Here is a 12,800-nt window from a genome sequence, read left to right on the forward strand (position 1 = left end):
TTCCTGCCAGAACACCCAAACCTTTGACATTTTTCCTTCAAAAATCCTTAAATGTGTGCTAGAGTATCAAAGTTTTTCCCTACCATCATCAGCAAAGGTCAACTGTTTCTGACAGATGCATATTAGGCCTGACTTAATTATGACTGAGTGCCACACTGTTTTATACCATCTGTTATCCAGTGACCAAAAAAGTGTCTATAATTCTATTTTTTTAAGAGACTAGCAGATGAAAATGACAATTTCAATTGGGAAATCTGAACTGACAGAAGAAAAAAAGAAAGTTTTTTTTTCTTTTTTCTTTTTCTTTTTCCCCTCGAATATTTCTAGTAATTGCTATAATTTTGAAGCAACTCAAACTTTAAAAATTCCCACACGTGGCCTTGACAAGGTCAGCAAGGCCTCAGTAACTTTTATGTTTCCTGCATGATCCCTACAGGTTAAAGAGGGTCTCACTGAAAGAAGGGCAGCCTGCAAAATAAAAGCTTTCCTTTACTTCTGAGGAGCAGCTGCTCTTGGGCTGCCACGACCATGCTCCAGCAATCCTATTTTCACAACTTAAGCAAAAATCTACCTGCTAGATCATTATTACGTCAGATACCTCGGGTCACCTCAACAGTTTTATGAATAAATAACTTTGCTTAAGCTCCAACGTTCAGGAGTAGAGCCTGAGTATATCTGTCTTGCTTGGGCAGTTTGTTGTGGTATGCCAGTTGTAGGTTACTGTTCACAATAGCAGTACTTGAGCATCTTTCCTACAAAATAGAGCAACTATTAAGGCCTTGCCACTGTTTATGTTAAATTTGTGGTGTATTTATTTGTTCATTTATATTTGGTAGATTTTACTCATTACTCTCTTAGGAGAGCTTCAGTTTCAAATGAAGACATTGCCAATATGGGGCACATTAGAGCCAAAGTCCCACCCATTCAGCAGATTTTTCATGGTTTGAGAAAATCAGGCAGTTTATATTTCAAACACAGTGTTATGAAAGCACTCTAAAGTCTGAGAACTTCTGCTCAATATTCACCTCAGGCTGCAGGATGGTGTCTGCAAGCTGGCATTTCCCAGAACTTGGTCTAGGGAACCCTTCTGAGATCCAATTTTATTCACTGGTCTTCTAGGGAAATTTGTCTAAGCTTTCTCTCTGCATGTCTGAATTACTGCAAAAACTTGTGACTGTTAAGTAACATACACAGAATCTGATCTAGAAGAAATAATGGGATCTGAGGCTTTGCTCATGTTTCAGGATCTGGGAGATGGAAACTTTTCTGTTGAATATAAATGTATATTTATTGCTCAGCAAATCACAAGTAATTTTTCTATGTGGCAAGTTCAGGAGCTAACAACTAATGGAGTGACATGTGAGGGAAATTGCAAACCATTTTAGAACTGCTAGACAATTCATCAGCTCTTGCTTCATTTGTCATATACATACAAAAGCTGCTATACATTATTATGCCTATGCCGTATTGCACTAACATAGCCTAGATAGGGATAGCTTTGATTATTTCCTTTTCCTGATAGATTAGTGCTGAGCTGCTACTTAGCTTGAACAGTTTTCTTATTCATACAGATCATTCAGTGGCCTTAGCTGGTTTTTGATAGTTTAATAGAAAGTAAAAGGGAATGGGCTTTACTGAAGTAGCTAAAGGGAATGAAAACATTAAGATCTACTATTGTTTGGAGATATTTTTAGTCTCCTAGGTGATCTTTAAGCGTCCAAGAAACAGTAGCTCATTTGTTTATTAATACATGATTTGATTATTAGTAGCATATTCTAAGCATTAACTTCTATTGCTGTTGATCATTGCAATTTACAGTAACAAAATTATACAATACTGAAACTTAGTTTTAGTTAGTTTTTGATTAGTTAGTTATTATTATTAGTTGTTATTATTTAGTTAGTATTTAATTAGTACTTGATTACTGAAGCTTAGTTTTTCGATAACACTGCAAGGAGCAACCAGTGTGTCAGGTACTAAGTGGTTTTGCCCACATCTGGGCAGACGGAAGGAAGAAACTGTCCAAGGATGTCAGATTGTGGGTTTTCTTTCTGTATCTGTTAATGTCATTGTTTACTGCAACAACACCAGCTGAGATTGGATCTCACTGGAAAGATAGGACCATTAATCTCTGCTGTTTGAACTGAGATTTATACTATTTTTGGGGGACAGAGGAGGGGAGGGACAAGTATTTTGGATGGTGATAGAAATTCCTTTTCATGTTGTTGTTGTTTTTCTTCTTTTTTTCTTTTTTTTCTTTTTTAAATCATTATGCAAACATTTCTGCAATTTGACAGTTCGGTGTTTTTGTGTGTGTGCATATATCATATATATACATACATTTATCCATTGTATGTATTTCAGTGAAAATCTATTATGTTTATGAATGAATGGAATGGATTTTCATTTGTTTGTTTTTTCTCTTGTTTCAGAAGGGCTGAAGGTCATACACATGGCAGAATCTTCCAACCCTGCCTGCAGGAGCTACTGGTAAAAGCATTCAGGCAGGGTGAGGTGCAGAGCCTGAGCTTCCACTGGATGTTGGTAAGGGCAAGCTTGAAGCCCAATACAAAATCTTTCCGCACTTAAGTGGAGTCAGAGCCTTTAGAAATGTGCTGCTGTTAATGACTTCTTTCATCCATTCTTTTCTCTTGTTTTCAGTTCTGTACATTTTTGTTTCTACCGGCAGTGTTGAATAGCCAATTTTCAGCCTGACCCTTTTTGTCCAGGAAACTTGTATCTACAAGTGGGACAAGAGTGAAAGAATACATTATGTTACAGGTGACAAGGGCTGTGTACGTCAGGCCTCTATTCTTAGGACCGGGGTTATAAGTGAGGTTGTAGATTAATTGTGTAACAAGGTGTCAGAAAATATTCTACAAATAAACAGAGCATGGTTAACTCAACACTTTGAATTTACAGAAAGTCTAAATTAGATCCTTAAAACAACATGATTATTGCTAAGTTCTAGCCTGAAGCTAAACCGGGGTTCTCCTTTGAATGAAGGAGCTCCCAACTGGCAGGAACTTAAAAGGTAACTTAATATGCTGCACTACCAGAAATATAACAGACTGCTTATTGGGACATGTTTAAAAAAGAGAATGTATAATAGCTTTCTGATCTCACTGATACGTATTTCTACAAATAACACCAGAGACAAGTGAAATCTGTTTTATGGTTCGCAAGAAATCGACTGGACAAAACTCGAGTTTCAGTTTGAGCAGTTCTACATATACAGAGGACTCCCAGCAGAATCTGTAAAAATAAGCATATGTTCCCCCAGTGACATCATGTTTTTGTCATCTGCATTGTACCACAGTCATTTTTTTTTTTTTTTTCAAATAAGAGACAAAGAAAGCTACAGAAAATTTAGAGACCATAACATTTCAGTTTGGTTCTGTTTATTCCTACTACTACATTTTAAATATTTTGATTAAGTAATGATGTAGTTAAAAAGCAACGATGGTAAGTACTCCCAGGTCTGAAAAACATGTAAAGCAGTGCAGAAATAGGATTTAATCCTTAATTTCCCTGTAGATTGTAAAGAAGAAATCTGTATGCTAGCTCACTAGAGTATTTCAGGGAAGGTAACAAATAGAGATTAATCTGTTATTTTAGTTTTTTTTAGTTCAGTTATATCTTTAGTTTTATTTTAATTTCTCTTATTGGAATGCTAAGGTTGTTTCTGTTAATCTTGCATGCTACATGGGATGAGAGTAATATACAACTATACAAGAATAGTATACAAGAATAAAGAAACTAGTAACTTTAGTGGCAAATACATAATTCTAGGTTTTAATGCTCATATCTGATATTAGAGACTGTAAATCCGTGTATAATTTACACTGAGGATTTATTTCTGTAACGTCTGCAGATTTATTAGGAATATCCATATTAAGCATTGTGAAATGGAAAGGTTTCTCTAGAATGAGCAGGCTGTGACTGTTCTGTGGCTGACAGGAAGGAACAGCTCCTCTCATTTAAAATGCATGCTGTTCCAAATAAAAATCTGTGAAAATCTGTAAATTAAATTTGGTATCTAAACCACAGCTTCTCATCTGTTTTACCTTTACTTTTCCCATTGCCAAAAAGACGTACTGGATTATCCAACTGCAAAATTTAATTACAAAAGGAAAACTGTTAGACACATTAATACAAAAGTGCTGGTAGCTATTTCTTCTGGCAAGGAGCATGGACTGCCTTTTATAGCTGTTTTTAAAAGGACAAAGGATGGATATAGTGGCACTAAATACACGTAAGAAGAGAGGCAGCAATGGTGTGGGGCACCATGAAACCTTGCTCTGAGAGTATGCTGGTATATAGAGCTATATAGAAGTGCTGCCTGAAGCCCTACAAACCTGTGTGGGACACCACTGTCTATGACATTCACAAGTGCAAACTTAATAGCTGATGAAATTGTACCACAGAAAACACCTGTATTCAGTCCAGGATCCTTTTGTTTGCAAGACTACTCAGCAGCTTCACCTGAGGTAACATCAGCAAATCAGCACAGTGTCACTGTTTCTAATGCATGTACTGACCTTTGTCACCTAGGAACCTAGAAGATGAATAGTATAGAAATTTGCAATTAATGGTTACACTGGGGTCATTTCATCCTCTGTGTATGTTAACTATTATTGCCGCACTTATGTGCATTAGGTAATTTTAAATAAATTATTAATTATTGCGTATAGAAATAATAACTTTTTGCCTTGTCCAAGGCAGAACTTATGCAAATTTCAGCATCCTTTCTAGTAAATCAACTTGAAGAGAATGTTTTGAAAACACGATAATTGTTTCCAGAGGCAGATTTGCGTCTGGGCTCAAAGGATTTAGAAGGTACTTGCAAGTGCTGCGTGGGTGAGCAATGCATAAGGTTTGAGAACATTGCCCTCGACTTCAGTACTTTGCTTCGTTTCTTTTTTATTAACTTATGCAAAAGGAAAACCTGGGCAATTTCAACAAGAACTCCAAGTGCAATTTAATATCAGACTTTTCCTGGTATGAGTTCAGCTCCTGGTGTTATGGAGGTAACAAGGAAAAACAGAGACAAAGAGAGACAGAGCAAACCTTAAACCAATGGTCACTGCTGTCTTCGTGATTCAGTCCAGGCCATCCACCAGTATAACTCTGTGGTTCCATCCTCTGCTTTTACTGGAAGTTATGCTTGGCATGACTCTTAAGAATATTTGGACAAATAAATAACATCTATCGTAGTTATTTATTTGCCTTCAAATTTTAATCAGTATTTGTGTAATCAGTAGTAATTTACTACATTCCTATTCAGACAAATTGGCACAGCATTTATATATAATCACCCTATGTAGCTGCTTTATTTAAGCACTGGGTTCTAAATACACATAAATTCAGCAATTATCACTGGAACAAATTTTAGACCTTGAAGTGAATTATACCAGGAAGAGTTGTCTGTAGTTGAAATTGGAAAAGCAAACAAAAAAAGGCATCACCTGCTCAGCTGAGGAATCTGATGGTGAGCTTTATGCACGTGCACTAGGTATTTTATTTTTGGGCGCAATGTATAAAGCCTTGGGAAACAAAATGCAGGGCTTCCTTCAGCCATGTGCCAGTGAGCAGTTTGGCTTGTGAGGTTGCAAAATCTGTTTTTCCCTTTGACAGGTTTTGCTTCCACATAAAACAGCTAAGCCAAATACTGAATAAAGTACCAATAATGCTTAAGACTTGTTTTCTGCTTTGGGCTTAGCAGGTGTGGGCACCTGCGCCCGTGGGATCTGAGACTGTTAAATGTTCCTAACCCGGTTCACAAGGGTAGGGCTATCAACCTGAGCTGGAGCAGATGTGAATGAGTTCCCCACCACTCCACACTGGAACAGCTCAGGGATATGTCTTCAAACTGTGGTTGGTTAGAGCTGGGAATAAAGTGCCAAAGTCAGCAGCTGAAATAAGTAGAGTAAATCAAGTTAAGAGGAACAGGACAACATTTTGAAAAAGGAGGGAATATGGGTTAAAACCATTACCTAGAAGTACAGGGTTAAGATGATGAGATATAAATTGATTGGTATTTCCTGGGTTTATAAGGGCAGGCCCTTAAGGATGACATCATCATCCCCTGGCTTTTCATGTTACTGAGTGCCTACTTGGGTTGCCAGGATGCTGTAGATCCTGCTCTCATTTTGAAAGACACAGAAATTTTATCTGTACAATCTATGTTGGGTCAGACCCATTAATACACTTTTAAAAATCTTCTGATGCTCCTAAATCATCCATACTGGCAGTCATGAGTTATATTCATGTAGACACCTACTGAATGAACGTGTCTCTTCTGATTTTACAGGTACAGGGACTTACAACAATTTAACCACCTCTATTTAATGCAGATTCTTAAGTTGGCATTCGCATTTCTGATTGAGTGACTTATTAGTGGTTAGCCAAAGCTAAACACTGTGTTCCCAGCTTGCTCAAGGTTGCCTAGAAATGAGACCATTTATTCTAAATTATCCTATTTAATATGTTGCCTTCATTTGAAGTCATGCAGTCTGTAAAACATTGAAGTGATGAATATTTCACAGATCTAGGAAAGTACTCTTCCCAGTGAGAATTTTAAGGCTGCATGAAATAAAGACAGAACATTCAAAAAGAGATTGATGTGGTCCCAGCATAACTGTGATGTCTGTAGAATTGCACCATATTATGTAAATCAAGGTACTAAAGTCCAATCATGAGGACAATTCCTTCTTTTACTGCACCAATATGATTTATGAGATGTCTGTTCCTCGGGGTTTTATTCAGTAGTGCTGTGGTATTATGGCCATTAGGGCAACAAGAGATAAAAGGGCAGCTAACAAAAGAGCTAGATGATCCAGATGACCCAGAAGCCAGTGAGAGGACATAGAAGGTTGCTGGTAATAAAGAAAATTAATTTCACATCTTTCAGGAGTCTGCAAGTCTTGTAGGTTGAAAATTCAAGACTGGAAGAGATGAGTTATGTGAAGTGAAATCTCTTTCTGCATTACTGTACTCAGGTTTACCAAGAACTCTGGAAACTCAGGACCGGAATGGTGTGATTCAGTGCTTTTGCAGCACTCTGCTATCCAGCCATTTTAGAGGGCCTCAAAACTTTGACTAGTTTGGTTTTATTCTCTTTAAGAAAGGTTGATGTAAAGTTAGAGGAACTATTTCCAGTTATGGGGTTGCATTTTCTGAATGTCCTCATAGACATTAACAGTAATATTCCAAAACATGCTTGTACTAACTTAGGGGAAATAAACCATTGCATCCCATCAGATGATAGCTCTGACATAGTCAAAGAAAGAGACTGGAAAGTCTAAATATGCATCTGAAATGCTGTACAATCAATAGTGCATATTGAAATTATCAAAGCCTCTTCATACGACGTGTTTCATGTCACTGGAATGATGGTAATGGCTCCTAAGTGCTGCAATAGGATTTACAATATTGTATATTATTAAAATAGGGGATTGTGCTAAAAAATGGGTACGTATTTTCAAAATTATTAGGCACAGTTGGAAACATAGCTGAAAGCAAGACTGCCTTCAAATAACATACTGCCAGACCTAACTGCTTTGATTTCTTAAGACTAGATGATGATTGTTTGATCATTTTATTAAAAAAAAAATGGTCTAGGTGTCAAAGAGTTTCCTTATGTCTAAACAAGTGTTATTAACTTCAATTATGGCTGCCAGGTGGAGAACTGTGCAGTTCTTTTACCATGTTTCAAAATATTTCATTTAGACATTTTGGAAAAACATACATCCCTATTCATAACCCCTGTTACTGTTCTGATTTATAAGTTCTGCTCCACTGTAAATCATTCAAAATGAAAAAATTAAATTTTATGGCATCAAACTTATGTGGCATCGTGCCTGAGCAAAGGGCAGAAGGAATGTGATTCTTATACTGCCAATTACTATTGAACGTACTTTTCTTTTTTTTTTTTTTTTTTTAACAGATGGCTGCGATACGCTTATAGAGAAAGGTAAAGTATACTTATTCTTTATTTGGACTTTAAATTAAAAATAAAACACTTGCTTTGATCATTTTTTCCAAGTTGTTTATAAAACTTTAACTCCTAAGTATTTTTTTTTTTTAAATTATACAAATATTTGCATCTAAACCAGAAAATTTTGGTTTCAAGCCATGCACTTTAATTGCTGTGGATGGTTAAATGTATCATTTATTTACTTGGACAAGCTTCTGGGAAAAAAAAGGGTCACTGTATGGGAAGTAACACTGAGGAAAGTGTGGAATCTTATCACTTTTAAGTGCAGAGAGAATCTTGAAATATATTAAGAATGTGCCTTATATTTTCTATTCAGAAAGAGATTTTGGATAAGGGGATATGACATTATGTTTTAAAAAAATTCTATACTCTTTCTATTTTTTATTCCCTAGTACACTTTATAATTGGCAGCAAACATCAGTGACCTGGCATGATTCCTGGCTATGAAGTGGCTCTTTTTTGGCAGAAGAAATTTCTGCTCCAGTTCCTGAGTGTTTCCTGGAAGGCAAGATAGCATTTATGGGCTTTGATACGAATTTAACTCATGCAACAATGCAGAAACTGATTTTAACTGTGTGATTGAGGTAACACTTGAAGTTACCCTAGAAGCATCTATCTCAAGACCTGCCAAAGATGTGCTTTTCAGACATATGCAGATGTAAGAAGCTGTGATTTAAAAGCTTCATGTGATAGAAAGTAATCTTAGAAATGTGGATATATGTACCTGGTCCTATCTCAGCTCTCTTTCCTGCCACAACGTTTCTTGTTTTAGTGGTGTTCCCATTGCTTTACCTAGAAAATTTCTTCATCAACTCATCCTGTACTTCTCAGCCCTGCCAATAATCACACTCTGCCTTTCCATGTGGGCATTCTGTCAGTGCTGATGAGTATTTTGGCTTTAATAGAAAACTAGACAATAAAATAGCAAAATATTTTAGGTGCTATTTTCTGGTCTCATGTAATTCCCTATATTACTTCTGCTGTGTTAATAGAGAATTTTGCAATCACTTTTTAAACAACGTTCATGATTTCTTCCCAGTTTGATTATCTGATGGCTTCTTTGAAATCACTGTTAAAATCTGATCTATAAAATAAAATGAATATTGAAATATCTTATCTCCATGTTGTAGGTAATAAAAACATTGTAAAGGTTAGCAACATTACCTTTAAATACAGAATCAAGCATGTTAAGTGCCTTGGAGTTAAGATTTTAACTTTATTAGATTTATGGTAAGAATTAAAATATCCTCTCTTGTTACATTTATAAAGATAGAGCTCGTTAGATGAAGGAAATTTCTTTTATCATTAATAGGTCACATAAATGTGATAAAAATGTCTACGCTTTCCATAAATTTTATTCTTATTTTAAGCAGTTGCCGCATATAGAGTTTATCCTTCAAAACTTTCAATAGCATTTTTATATCCTCCAATTGAAATAATAAAAAGCAAAGAATGAAATGAAGCAAATTAATCCTCCCCTGGGAAACAGGGAGACTAGCACTGCCTGATTTTGAATTGTGGCATTGCTTTGCAAAGCTTAAACATTTTCCTCTCTCTTTCCATGATTTAAATAGGGAAATGAGTTTCTGTTCTGAAGGATCTTGGAATTAAATGTCAAAATTGCCTTCTAAGCAACAACCTTGTGTAGGGGACCTGATACTTCCTTCCCGCTGCATAGTTTTGTTGGCCAGAACAGGTGACTGGAAGATGAAATAAGAGTGTAAGAGTGAGACAGTAATTTCTTTTCAGAGATACTATTTTAACAATGTAGAAAGGAGGAAAGGCAAAACTGGATCAGGCTCAGGGACCGTGTAGCCTCTTTTCTGATTCTGATAGCAACAACTCACAGCCGTGATTCAAAAGCTCTGTTTTTATGAAAACTTGGCCATATTACATTGCTTTATTGATTCCTGGTCCAGTTTCATTTGGAGTCACTGCCAAGCTTCCTACTGGATGTAAATAAAAGAAGTCAAACCCGGTGTTGTCTGGGCAGCAATTCACAAGGTCTAAATCCAGAACACTCGCAAATTGAGATAGAATTTGTTGGTGGTCTGCAGAAAGCAGACTGGTCAATCTGTGTGGGATTTATTTCTGGTTTCTAGCTGCTGTTGTATGTTTTCAGTCTATTTGCTGTGAAATGAAAAAGTTTGGCCGAGTTATAAAGTTATCTGGAAACAAGGGGCCAGTGGCACGTAAGATAAGGACTGAGAAGACAATAACCAGACCTACAGTAAGAACTAAAAGTGCTGTGGAAAAGCAATTTTGTTCAGAGAAGTGAATAAAGCAAAAGAATAAAACTGTAATCACAGGAGATTCAGCTGAAACAGTGTGGAGGTGTGGAGGCTGAATGGGTGAAGAATGGGGGTGAAGATGGCTGTGATCTGTGGGAGTGAGTGAACACGTGTGTACCTGTATGGTATGCAAGCAAGCATGAGAGATGGAGAAAATAGGAGATGAGGAAATGATTGTATGACTCTTATTTTTCTTTTTTTTTTTTTCTCTAAAAGTTAAAAAATTCCTACCCTTATTGCATTTGAAATCTCTGTATATTATTTTCAGTTCTCTGTCAGAAAACATTGATCTTGGGGAATGATATATTTTGGTGGGGAAATGAAGCTGTCAGTGACATTGTATTTTGAAAAAGTGCAACTGAAGTGCTGGATCAGGAAGGTACAACTTTATTTCTATTTAAAATGGTGCTTCTGGCTTTGAATTTAATGCTGTAGTTAAGCTTGAAACAAAGGTTTTGGCTGGGCAAACTGATGGTATTTGATGAACAGGAGTTTTTAAAGTCTGACTTTTTATTATAGTTGAATTTTTTTTTCTTTTTTTAAATACTGGAATTTTGTAACAGAAAACAAGGGTTTTAAAAATCTGTATAACTGATAATTTTGCCACTTCAGTGACTGCTATATCATCTGAAGAATAACTGCTGATAGGTGAGGTGAGAGACCTCCTGCCTACCCCTAGCGTCCCTGCAGTAGGAAATGCTGTAGCAAAGTCATCTGTCTCCTCAGATGTCAGAATAAGAATCTGGATGAATGGAGATAAATGTAAGACTGATCTTCCTTCATGATTATGTTCATTCACATATGCTGAAGGGAAGCTGCACTTAAATTCTAATTTATCTCTCAGTATAATAACTCTTCGTAAAAAGACTTAGAAATTGGGAATGTACAGTATTAACAAATTGAAAAAAACTTATCACTGAGCCACAGTACATCTGAAGATAAAACTTATCATTGAAATAACTGTCATTTCTCCAGTGATGTTCATGCTACATTATATCATAGCATAAAGTCAGCTTTTAATATGTAGCTTGTTGGCTTCACGAAGTGCTTTGCATACTATTGTGCTTCTGCAGGACAGAATCTGGAGAAAATCTTTCTCTCTTGTGCTTGACTAGCCTGTATAATCTGAGGTAGGATAAATGATCCATGCCTTGAAAAGATAAAGCAAGCAGAGGTTTATTACAAGCCTTTTTTCTCGGGGGAACTGTCTAAACCTTTTACTCTCAAAAGAGGCTTAATGAGCCTGGCCTTCTCCACACTCTTAGAGCAATGTGTTTTTAAAATGTTACGGAAAGTGTAAGGCAGTAAAATAGTTTTCTTCTCAGTTTGTAGGATTAAAGCATGATATGAGGGGTAATCTCTCATTAATCACCACCACCTTAAATGTCTGGACTGATAGAAGATAAGTACAATCACGAATGCCAGGGGTTGACAGCCTTATCAAAGGGACTCTGGACTGCAAGTCCAGAAAAGGCCCCTTGGGCTGTGTCTGGTGGAAACATTTATTGAAGGACTATGCAGTAATTAACATAGAAGTAAATACTTTGTTAAGGATTATGTGCACGGCATGAATCTTGAACAAGAATGTACCCATGCCCGTTTGGATTCTCTGTGAGTGGATGTGAGGAGGAAAGAGGTGTCAATGAAAAGTACCAGAGCACTTAGAGCAATTCCCTCCAGCATCATTTGCTCTATTGTTGGCTTTGGGACTCTGTTATCTCTGTCAAAACCCTCCCCACATCTGCTGTTGAGCAACCATTGGAGAAATCAAGCAATAGCAGCACACTTACGATGGTTGGGAGACTTTGTTTTTGGGGTAAGATGTTGACAAGTTAGATTACATTTTGATGTGCTGTTGTTTTTTTTTAATTTTCTTTGAGACAAAAGCATGTAATATGGATCATAAGAAACTTATTGTACTAGCAGGAGACCAGATTTGGAATTGGAAACAAGAATAAGTTCTAATAGGAAAACAATTCTTACAGGGGTAAATAGACATTTAGAAAAGATCTTAGATTACAGATGGATCAATTTTGGAGCGGTCCCTTTAATAAAGGTGGAAGAACTACCTGCGCAAAATAGTAACCATGCTCACAGTCTGCAGCCAGGAGAATGATTCGCTATTATTAAGTTTGGAAGAATAAGAATCTTTGGCACTATAGTAGTGAAAAAATACACTTTGAAATACAACAGAATACATGGAAAGCATTTTTTATCAAGGGAACTAGAAATAATACACCTGCAAGTATAATGAATGGCATAATACTGGCACTGCATGAGGCACTGAGCAATTTGTACCACATTTATAGGTTCTTTCTTGCTATTAATTTGAAATAAAATAAACATTTTTTCCAAATCTTTGTTATATATCTGGCTCTCATTTATTGTTCGCCAGCTCCTTTCCTTTATGTTTTTTCTTTGCCAGCTCTTTCAGTTTCTCTTGTGTTTCTTGTCCACCCATTTTCTTAGCTGTTTCCCTGGCTTTGCTCCATCTCCTTAAGTTACCTCCA

General features: G+C 36.5%; 1 long non-coding RNA gene across 1 annotated transcript; it reads left to right on the forward strand.

Annotated features, from left to right (window-relative positions):
• The first annotated feature begins 1,974 nt into the window (after positions 1–1,974).
• LOC121110576 lies at positions 1,975–12,473 on the forward strand. Its single transcript, XR_005859310.1, has 3 exons — positions 1,975–2,544; positions 7,949–7,975; positions 8,392–12,473. It is a non-coding gene; the product is annotated as an uncharacterized LOC121110576 (long non-coding RNA).
• Positions 12,474–12,800: the final 327 nt, after the last annotated feature.

The sequence above is a fragment of the Gallus gallus genome, chromosome 4 (genome assembly GCF_016699485.2).
Source record: "Gallus gallus isolate bGalGal1 chromosome 4, bGalGal1.mat.broiler.GRCg7b, whole genome shotgun sequence".
NCBI lineage: Eukaryota > Metazoa > Chordata > Aves > Galliformes > Phasianidae > Gallus > Gallus gallus.